The sequence below is a fragment of the Chelonia mydas genome, chromosome 2 (assembly GCF_015237465.2).
Source record: "Chelonia mydas isolate rCheMyd1 chromosome 2, rCheMyd1.pri.v2, whole genome shotgun sequence".
Lineage (NCBI taxonomy): Eukaryota > Metazoa > Chordata > Testudines > Cheloniidae > Chelonia > Chelonia mydas.
This window is the reverse complement of record NC_057850.1, coordinates 111,868,887-111,880,108: the sequence shown is the minus strand read 5'-3', so window position 1 is coordinate 111,880,108 and position 11,222 is coordinate 111,868,887. Positions and strand designations below refer to the sequence as shown.

Below are 11,222 nucleotides of genomic sequence, written 5' to 3'. Positions count from 1 at the left end.
TGAAGTATGTTACTTGTTCTTTTCATTATTGCTTCTGGCTCAATTGGTTTAAAGGTATTAGACTCATTTGTTGGGGTCACAAATTGCAGAGACTTTTGTCTTTCATGGGAGGCCTCAATACTTAAGATTGCCTTCTTGCATGCACTTACAGCAAGTTCTATAGTTCCTGGGGTTTCTTATAATAAGCAGCACAATTGTGAATGAGACTGAAGCATGTCCTGACTTTTCCTTTTATGGCAAAATTTTTAACAGACTTTCCCTTTCTTCACTACTGACAGCCTCTTCAAATCCCCCTTTCACTCCTCCTGAAGTGTCTGTGTTTGACACTTCCTCTTTTCTTAACTTTCCAGTGTGTTCGTTCTGTCTTCCTGTCTGCTCTTAGCTCTCAACCAGGTAAGTGGGGGTGAGGGTCTATGTCCTAACACTGGCTTTTCTTTCCCAGGTACCACCATGGCTACTGGGATATGGGAAGTGGGCTTATCTGATATTATAGGAGCAACATATACAGGTGACAACTGGATCTCTGTACATACATCTTCTTACTGTCTATATTTGGAACAGCTTGGATTTCCTACCAAATCTCATCTTCTGTATTTATTACCTGATGATACATGTTTTCTAGAATATTACAGGTTTGTTCTAACACCTAAATTCTCTGAACTAATTCTGCTATGTTCATTTCTTGCCCAGATAAACGTTTCCAACCCATTATTGCTTAAGCTTGCCACATTATCAGCTCTGTGTAACTGCTGCTTGCAGCAAGTCAGTTCTTTTGCAAGACCATTTCTCTGATAAATAAGAACTGAATTCATTTCCAGTGTCTGAATAAGATGCTCTCTTAACTTCACTAATCCCTTTTTCCTGGGATAAGGCTGTTGTCCCTGATCCAACTGCTAAGTGTTACCTACAATATATGCAGAATTCATTGCTAGTCCCTTCACCTCCTGAGGTTCTCTCTTTAATTTTTCTTTATAAAAAATGGAACATCTTAAGTTCCACGGATCTGGGTGATCTATGAGGGTTTGATTATTCACCATTTTTGCTGACCCTCCAACATAGGTTTCAATGTAGTCCTGCAAAAACGTCTCGAGGGGTGTCTGTGGGTCCATTAGGGTGAATGCCTGACTTGGCACCTGACCTTGTTCAATGACTCTCTTAAGAATTCCCTATTAGGAAGGTATCCCTCCCTTAATTGCTTCCTAATTTAAATAAATATTCTATAAGGTATTACCTCTGCTGAGAAGTACTTGTGGTGCTTCCTTCCCCCTCAGCTGTTAACAGCTGGAGTACACCGAGAACAGGGGCAGTGACCAAGGTAACCCCACAAAGTTTTTCTCAATGCTCCATCTGTGGTGCAGTTCAGAGGAGTCCAAAGTCTGGGGTGCTTATTAATAAAGCTTGAGGAATTTATTAATGATGGTCTTCTTCTTTCGTATGGCTGGTATAGAGCAGCTACTACAATTTCACCTGAAGGTGATTGAGCCAAATAGCTACATCAGGAGTAGCAGAATTTATTGCATTGATGCCTCCTTCATATTTATAAATTGGGCAGTAGGTAGTGATATCTTCGATGGGAACCACACTCGCACACCGGGGAGTCCTTGATTTTCTATTTGTGCATTAAATATCTGCATCTACCATGGTTGGTTCAAATTCGGTTCAGAGTTGACCAAGATGACTGTGGAAGGTCAAACCCAGGAACTTTCTGTGTGGGATTTGGCACAAGATGCCTATTATTTAAGTATTGTTTAGCCCAATCTGCTTTCCAAGCCTCCTTCTGATCATAGCCTGATTGTATGAGGCTAAACGAATGTTCCCAGAAAAGCGTGTGGGATTTAAGACGTTGCGGGGGGGGAGGAGGGAGAGTGAGTGTTGTCAAGGTCTTGGTGAATAGGAAGACATCTGTTTTCCTGGATTTGCTGAGCTTCGCGGAATGTTGCAGCAGTTCGGTGTATCGGCGGGGGAGCGATGTTAGACAGGACAGGTACCCAGGGTGTTGGCATCGACTTAAGGGTTCCCGTGATGCACCACATCACTGTATTCAGCTGGGTATCCACAAGTCATGTGTGGCTGCATTTGCTACATAACGGTGCACAATATTCAGCTACTGAATATACAAGTGCTATTGCAGATGTTCGCAGCACTGATACTGATGCACCCCAGGTTATACCTTCTAGTTTCTGGGGATTATGTTGGCTCTTGTTTTTACCTTTGCAGCTATCTTCTCAAGATGGTCATGGAAGGTGAGGGTGCAGTTGAGTTTCACTCCGAGATATGTTGGAGAGTAATTGTGTTGCACATTTTTATCACAGAAAGCTACTTTCAGTGTGTTTTTGGCACTCCTATTATCAAGATGAAATGCACTCACAATTGTTTTTCCAGGGTTTCGTTTGAGCCTCCATTTCTGTAAATATTGTTCTATATTTTGGAGGTCCTCAGTTAATGCTTTCTCAATGTCATGGAGGTTTGCTTGGATTGTCATGACAAGATCATCTGCATAGCCACACTTTCGTGATTTAGCTGGAGACACATCACTTATGTAAATATTCAAGAGGGTTGGCGCAAGTACAGAGCCTTGTGGTAGCCCATTGTTTATGATACGGGGTGAGCTGGTCTTATTACCCAGCTACACCTGTAGGCGTCTGTTGCTCAGCATGGTCCAGAGCAGGCGAAGTGTTTGGTAGCAAGGTATAATATTAACAAGTTTCAGCATCAGGTTCTTAATCCATGCAATATCATACGCAGAGGAGAGGTCAACAAATACTGCACCAGTCTTTTTTTTTTTTTTTTTTTATGATAGCCAGCCTCAATGTGAGTTGTGAGTGCCAGAACTTGGTCACAACAACTACATTTAGGCCAGAAGCCTGCCTGTTCAACAGGGATAATTGGCTCAGAAAAAGGGCATATTCTTTTGAAGATGATACGTTCAAGAAGTTTATAGGTTGTACATAGTAGAGAAATTGGCCTATAGCTTCCCACTTCATCAGGGGGCTTTCCGGGCTTTGGAATGGCAATTACCATTGCCTCATGCCATATTTTAGGGATCCGTACTGTCCTTAAGGTAGTGGAGTGCAACGTTGCTAGCCATTGGAGTCCTTTGGGGCCGAGTTGGTGGAGGTGCGTACCAGAATACCATCAGGGCCTGCAGCCTTCCCTTTTTTCATTGAGGCAAGTCCTTCTTTTACTTCCTCAATACTGACAGTGGAAGGTTCTCCTTGAGGATTGATAGCAAGTGTTTGGTAGAGTTGTTGACACACTTCTCTTCTTGTGTGTTTTTCAAGTGGTCCTTTTGTGTTCTCCACCAGTTTGGAGACTATTGAGTTTGGCTGGATTTTTGGTGGCCAGTACTCTGTGGGATTAGTGGCCCCAAGACGTTGCATTAGTGTCCAGGCTTGACAACTTGAATGTGTAAAATCAAGGTTTTGCATGCAGTCAAGCCAGTGCTGGTGTCTTGTTGTGTCAAGGGAGCGCAGAGGGGCTTTTGTGATATGAGAACTCCTGGTCTGTTTGTATTGCTGGAGCAGAAGTGGAAGATGGCAGCCTTCATGGGGCCCACTCTGTTAAGTGAGAATTCACAACGAATGCCATCAACTCAGTGACCGAACATCACTCAGCGATCTCCCAGTCATCAGAGCAGCAACTCAGCTCAATGACGGTGAACCATCAGATTCACTCTGCCATGCCTGATAGGGTTTCTACCCATACACAAGTGCTGGGTCCCTTACACACAACTGCTATTTATTTATTTGGTACCACTCTGTGATATTAAATATTACTCATCAATAAGACATCTTAATTATTTTCAATACTTGCAGTATGAATAAGAGGATACTTCCCCTTAGCCTTTTATTTTATTTAAAGTGAATTTTGTAATGTGGTATTACACCATCATGGGTTTGGCTCTAGAGTGGCTATAGTTTCAAACGTAACAGAGTGAAAATCACCTCTGCTACTTGCTTCAAATTTAGAGTCTCTAGGAACACATAAAGACCAAGGGTCGTGACCTCACATACATTTACAAGTATTAGGTCTAGTCTATTTTACAAGTTTCATTAAAGTTACAATTAAAGTTATGACAGGTTTCAGAGTAGCAGCCGTGTTAGTCTGTATTCGCAAAAAGAAAAGGAGTACTAGTGGCACCTTAGAGACTAACCAATTTATTTGAGCATAAGCTTTCGTGAGCTACAGCTCACTTCATCGGATGCATTCAGTGGAAAATACAGTGAGGAGATTTATATACACACACAGAACATGAAAAAATGGGTGTTATCATACACACTGCAAGGAGAAAAGGAGTACTTGTGGCACCTTAGAGACTAACCAATTTATTTGAGCATAAGCTTTCGTGAGCTACAGCTCACTTCATCGGATGCATACTGTGGAAAATACAGAAGATGTTTTTATACACACAAACCATGAAAAAATGGGTGTTTATCACTACAAAAGGTTTTCTCTCCCCCCACCCTACTCTCCCGCTGGTAATAGCTTATCTAGAGTGATCACTCTCCTTACAATGTGTATGACAATCAAGATGGGCCATTTCCAGCACAAATCCAGGGTTTAACAAGAACGTCTGGTGGGGGGGGGGGGTAGGAAAAAACAAGGGGAAATAGGTTACTTTTTATAATAACTCAACCATTCCCAGTCTCTATTCAAGCCTAAGTTAATTGTATCCAATTTGCAAATTAATTCCAATTCAGCAATCTCTCGTTGGAGTCTGTTTTCAAAGTTTTTTTGTTGAAGGATAGTCACTTTGAGATCAGAAATCGAGTGACCAGAGAGATTGAAGTGTTCTCCGACTGGTTTTTGAATGTTATAATTCTTGACATCTGGTTGTAGATCCTTGATAATGCGTTGGAGGGGTTTTAGTTGGGGGCTGAAGGTGACGGCTAGTGGCGTTCTGTTATTTTCTTTGTTAGGCCTGTCCTACCTGGGATATTCTATCTACTACCCAAGATCCATAAACCTGGAAATCCTGGGCGCCCCATCATCTCAGGCATTGGCACCCTAACAGCAGGATTGTCTGGCTATGTAGACTCCCTCCTCAGGCCCTACGCTACCAGCACTCCCAGCTACCTTCGAGACACCACTGACTTCCTCAGGAAACTACAATCCATCGGTGATCTTCCTGATGACACCATCCTGGCCACTATGGATGTAGAAGCCCTCTACACCAACATTCCACACAAAGATGGACTACAAGCCGTCAAGAACACTATCCTCGATAATGTCACGGCTAACCCGGTGGCTGAACTTTGTGACTTTGTCCTTACCCATAACTATTTTACATTTGGGGACAATGTATACCTTCAAATCAGCGGCACTGCTATGGGTACCCGCATGGCCCCACAGTATGCCAACATTTTTATGGCTGACTTAGAACAACGCTTCCTCAGCTCTCGTCCCCTAACGCCCCTACTCTACTTGCGCTATATTGATGACATCTTCATCATCTGGACCCATGGAAAAGAAGCCCTTGAGGAATTCCACCATGATTTCAACAATTTCCATCCCACCATAAACCTCAGCCTGGTCCAGTCCACACAAGAGATCCACTTCCTGGACGCTACAGTGCTAATAAACGATGGTCACATAAACACCACCCTATACCAGAAACCTACTGACCGCTATTCCTACCTACATGCCTCCAGCTTTCACCCTGACCACACCACACGATCCATTGTCTACAGCCAAGCTCTGCGATACAACCGCATTTGCTCCAACCCCTCAGACAGAGACAAACACCTACAAGATCTCTATCAAGCATTCTTACAACTACAATACCCACCTGCGGAAGTGAAGAAACAGATTGATAGAGCCAGAAGAGTTCTCAGAAGTCACCTACTACAGGACAGGCCTAACAAAGAAAACAACAGAACGCCACTAGCCGTTACCTTCAGCCCCCAACTAAAACCCCTCCAACACATTATCAAGGATCTACAACCTATCCTGAAGGATGACCCAACCCTCTCACAAATCTTGGGAGACAGCCCAGTCCTTGCCCACAGACAGCCCCCCAACCTGAAGCGAATACTCACCAGCAACCACACACCACACAACAGAACCACTAACCCAGGAACCTATCCTTGCAACAAAGCCCGTTGCCAACTGTGCCCACATATCTATTCAGGGGACACCATCACAGGGCCTAATAACATCAGCCACACTATCAAAGGCTTGTTCACCTGCACATCCACCAATGTGATATATGCCATCATGTGCCAGCAATGCCCCTCTGCCATGTACATTGGTCAAACTGGACAGTCTCTACGTAAAAGAATAAATGGACACAAATCAGATGTCAAGAATTATAACATTCAAAAACCAGTCGGAGAACACTTCAATCTCTCTGGTCACTCGATTTCTGATCTCAAAGTGACTATCCTTCAACAAAAAAACTTTGAAAACAGACTCCAACGAGAGACTGCTGAATTGGAATTAATTTGCAAATTGGATACAATTAACTTAGGCTTGAATAGAGACTGGGAATGGTTGAGTTATTATAAAAAGTAACCTATTTCCCCTTGTTTATTCCCCCCCCCCTCGCCCCCGTTCCTCAGACGTTCTTGTTAAATCCTGGATTTGTGCTGGAAATGGCCCACCTTGATTATCATACACACTGTAAGGAGAGTGATCACTTTAGATAAGCTATTACCAGCAGGATAGTAGGGTGGGGGGAGAGAAAACCTTTTGTAGTGATAAACACCCATTTTTTCATGGTTTGTATAAAAACATCTTCTGTATTTTCCACAGTATGCATCCGATGAAGTGAGCTGTAGCTCACAAAAGCTTATGCTCAAATAAATTGGTTAGTCTCTAAGGTGCCACAAGTACTCCTTTTCTTTTTGCGAATACAGACTAACACGGCTGTTACTCTGAAACTGTAAGGAGAGTGATCACTTAAGATGAGCTATTACCCAAGCATATAGAAATTCTATACAGACCTATGCCCAAGTTACAAATATGGTTATACTCACATCCTCCTAGACACTGTTAGGGTCTGATGGGTCTCTCATGGATTGATCATCAGTAGAGGGATGGTTCCTGCTGGAGTTTCCCATAAGGAGCTCAATTTTCCTAATCCGGGCACCCTCTTTTTATAATGTGATTCTGACTATACCCCATTAGCATTATTCACATAATGCACCCTGCGGTTGGGGCATGTGTTAGCAAAATGTTACTACTGGGTACCTTGTACACAAAAAATGACTTTTCCTGCTAATTTTTTGGAGTATCACATGTTGGTACATCTTTTCTTGTAATCTTGTGGTCTAGGGTCATTCTTTGGTCACTAACTTATGTCAAAGCATTTCTTAAGCCTATTGCCTAGTATAGCTAAGCTAAAATCTTACAGGCCTCGGCCTGTAGACCTTGCATTTCAACCCTACTTACTTAGATACTTAATACATAATTATCCCTTCTAACTACTAATCAGTCTTATATTTCTAGAAGCCTACAATTTAACCCCATTGAACATACAATGATTATATGTGATGTAATGCTAGTTAATTATAACATCACACAGTAAACTAAAATCATTGGCTATAACAGTGTTTGGGACCAGTTTGCCAAAAGTCCATGAGAAGCTGATAAAGGAAAGAGATGATCTCGAGTTCCATAAAGCAGAAGAGAGAACAGAACACATGATATGGCACAATCATGCAAAACTTTGCACAGCCAGAAGGATCCCTGGGAAAGAAATGAACAGCCAGAGTACAGCACAGATTGTGTTTATGCGGAAGCAGTCACTCATGAAAAGCTAGTAGCAGCAGTGATTCCCGTCACAGTCCCTAGGCAGCCCAAGCATCCCCAGATTGTCCCACTGGGAGAAACCTCACCAGATTATGTTTAAGATGAGTGCTAGTGCACATGTTAATGTAGTACTCACAGAACTACATGAACACCCAAGATTGGAAGAGGCAGAGGATGCACAATGTACATGATGCTGCAGTGGACAAGCTTGGTATGGATGCAAAATGTCTCATATTTCACAGTGTAGTCAGAGCAGCATTACTATTGCTCAGTCTCAAAATATGCCTGGATATTAAATTGATCAAACTGGTAATGACAGTGGAAAATATTCCATCTCTAGTGACACTAGCCTGTTGACCTGAATTTATGGGCTAGTTTTACTATGGCTCGCCACTGATCCAATCAGAAGATAATTTAGGTTCTTGTCCCAATTCAGGATACAGGGATAGAGAACACAGAGTTCAATCTCGTGAGAGGACTCTTGGGGTGTATGGCAAGGACACTTATACTGAGGACAATACCAACTTGTTTAGATCTTTATCAAAATAAATGAAAGAAGCATAAATGCTACAAAACACAGAGTCACAAAGAAATAATACAATTCTATGATCCCTGGTGGTAACATTTCTATTCTAATAGTCTACTTAAGCTAGCATACTCACACTCTTCCCTGAAGACCTGGTAGTAGGAGACAGAGGACCAGCCTCGTCTCTGGCATGCCCAAGGAACTGATGGTCCAGGCTTCCCAAGTTGGTAGGGATTAGGTTTGAGTGTTGAGTAGCTAAACTGTGTTGCAAATCTGAGCTAATAGCTTGATGAAGATAGGAAAAAGCGACCACTTTGCATGGTTGTTTGCCCTCTTATAGGGTCCCGCTACTGCCCACTGCTGGACTCTAGGCCCAACCTATCATGCCCAAATCTTATTTCCTCACCCACATAAATCTTCGGGTACACTTACTCTATAGGTTAACAAATTATGACATATACTCATACGTATTAGAATCAATTATGTCATTCCCGAAACCGTTACCCTTGGCCTAACTCATAACTTCCGTGTCCTGCGGTGTGCCCTGCAGTTACGGGTCTGCTCCAGCCTTAAGGTAAACAAATTCAGTTCTTTGTTCGGTTCCCCATTCAGTTCCCCAAAGCTAAGGCGGACGACTGGTAGGCCATTTATCTATGCCAAAGGTTACAAACCCTTATGCTAACTTGCTCCAGCTAATCACACAGGATACAGGCCTGTAGGTTACTTGCATCACAGCCAACTATTATGAATAACCATGAATAACTCTGATGAATACCATAAACTGGAATTCCACATAAACAAAACCCAAGAAAATACTATGATTCACTAATAATATGATATGATAACAAAATAATATGAATCAAACCAAAAGAAAACATATTATGCAATATAGCAAGCTAGCAAACTGACCTTATGGGCTACAAGCTAGATGACCTTATTAAAAATATGTCAATCTATTTAACGGACGTGAGCTGTTTCTTGGGGAACACAAAATTAAAATGGATATAATCTATTAATTTTATTGAACATGCTGTTGAAAAAATCTGATTTGCACTGAGAGATTGACTGGCTGAGGAGTTTGTTGAGATTGAACTACATGTACTATAACAGTTTTTATTTTGTGCTGAAGAGACAGAGAAACACAAGACTCGCCACAATGCTCAGTAAGCATAAGTGTGTTGTGCTGCAGGGTGCTGATGGCTGCAAGGAAGTATGCCTTTCAACTGTGGGTAATTGCAGAACTCCTTGAAACGGAAGGGCATGTGTAAGGGACTGAGGAAGACTTTGTTATGGCCTAGCTAGGGAACTTCCGCTTTCTTGAGGCCGCCAGGTTACTGTCGGACATAAAGAACCAACTCTAACCGGTTTCGGCCGGTTCTATCTGCCTTGCAGGACCCTGTGACAAGTAGCGGAAAGCCCCTGTTGGGAAATACCTTATTATATATTCATGAGCTGCTTTTGTGTACTGCTTATTAGGGCTCGCTGTTTACCCTTCGTCGGACTCTGTCCCAGGCAAAGCTCCGGTGTGCTGGGTTCTCCGCCTCCGTGACAGCAACGCTTGGAGTCCCCGTTGCGGGTATGTCACTAACCTTCAATAAAGCCAATAACTCGCTGCTTAGCTGCGTGTGGGTCTCGTTTTCCAGAGTACCTCTGCCGGCCTGCGGTGCTTCGAACACCTTGGCTCAGAACAGCATGTTAGCCACCTTTCATTTAAACTAAATGAAGGAGCAATTAAATCCTCCTTTGTTTTGTGATAGGTGAAACAATAAAAGCAGCTGTCCAAGGCATAGACCACATGGGAAGGGCTGAGCAAGAACTAACTTGAGAAGAATAGGAGAGTTTTCCCTGGAGAGTGATTGCAAATGCAGGGACTGAGGCATTGATTTGGTTGCAGTTGCCTTTGCAGTTGTGAAAGAAACCAGAAAGACAGCAGAGAATGAGAGAAGCAGCTAGTAGTGTGGCTCTGAGAGGGAGCAGAGACAGAACTCCTTGGGGGCACAGAAGTGGCTGGAAAAGTAGCGCTGGATTTCTGAGCAAGGAAACTGCCCCCTGTTGTTTGTTCCTACTGTGTTCAGGGAAACAGCACATTGTGTACATTCTTTGTAAATAAACACGATTGAACCAAATAAATACCTGACTCACATAATCCATTTCTCTCCTTAGTGGAAACAAGTCAACAAGATCCAGAACAGTAGCTGACCACTTGTGCCAAAGTGCAACACGGGTGTGAGGAAGTGGGATCCAGTTTCCAAAGAGAGAAATTGTGAGCTGGTATTACTGTTGACAAGACAGGTCAAATAACTGAACTTCTCACAAAACTCAAGGATGGAAAAAAGGAATTAAAACAAGACCTAAAACATGAAATGGAGACTTCGCAAAACCTATTAAAGCAACTTCTGGCAGCTTCCCAGGAAGGACAGAGATGACTTGCAGGAAGAGATAAAACCTTTGCAGGGGCATTAGCGCCAAAGTGACTTGGCAGATTGGGAAACCCAGCTATAAAAAGGTTTCTTAATCATACTCTCCAACATCTGAGTAGCACAGATAATGGGATGTCAAGAAGGATCAATGAGGTGACCATCAATCTGCCTGTCATGGACTTGAAGGTTTTCCAGGAAATAGGGGAGACCAGGCAAGCTGTTGCCAAGCTAGAATTCACTAATTGAGATGAGCTGCAGCAAGGACTTAAAGTTACGTTGAGAAGGAAATCAAACATCATAGACCACAGTGAAAGGCAGCTGTGTGGATGAGGAATTTGGCCAGCTGGAGGACTTGGGTAAGACTGGGCATTTACAATAGTTTTCTACCCTGTTTGTAACCCACAGAGTCCCAGGGGGGAAGGTTCAATCATCCCAGCCTAATAATATTAAAGCCTAATATCTCTGAAGAGAAAACTCCCTGGGAAGTTTATTTGGCTCAGTTCCATCATTGCCCAAATGAATGG

At 42.8% G+C, this 11,222-nt stretch overlaps 1 protein-coding gene across 6 annotated transcripts in view; it reads left to right on the top strand.

The window, feature by feature from the left end:
* Nucleotides 1-377: 377 nt before the first annotated feature.
* The window catches only part of GCNT2 (glucosaminyl (N-acetyl) transferase 2 (I blood group)), an 85,396-nt gene continuing 74,551 nt past the window's right edge, over nucleotides 378-11,222 (top strand). For all 6 annotated transcript variants that reach the window (XM_043540131.1, XM_043540134.1, XM_043540133.1 and 3 more), the window contains exons 1-3: nucleotides 378-393; nucleotides 9,755-9,854; nucleotides 10,442-11,054. The gene's annotated coding sequence lies outside the window, so the exon portion shown is untranslated. The remainder of the gene's footprint in view (nucleotides 394-9,754; nucleotides 9,855-10,441; nucleotides 11,055-11,222) is intronic.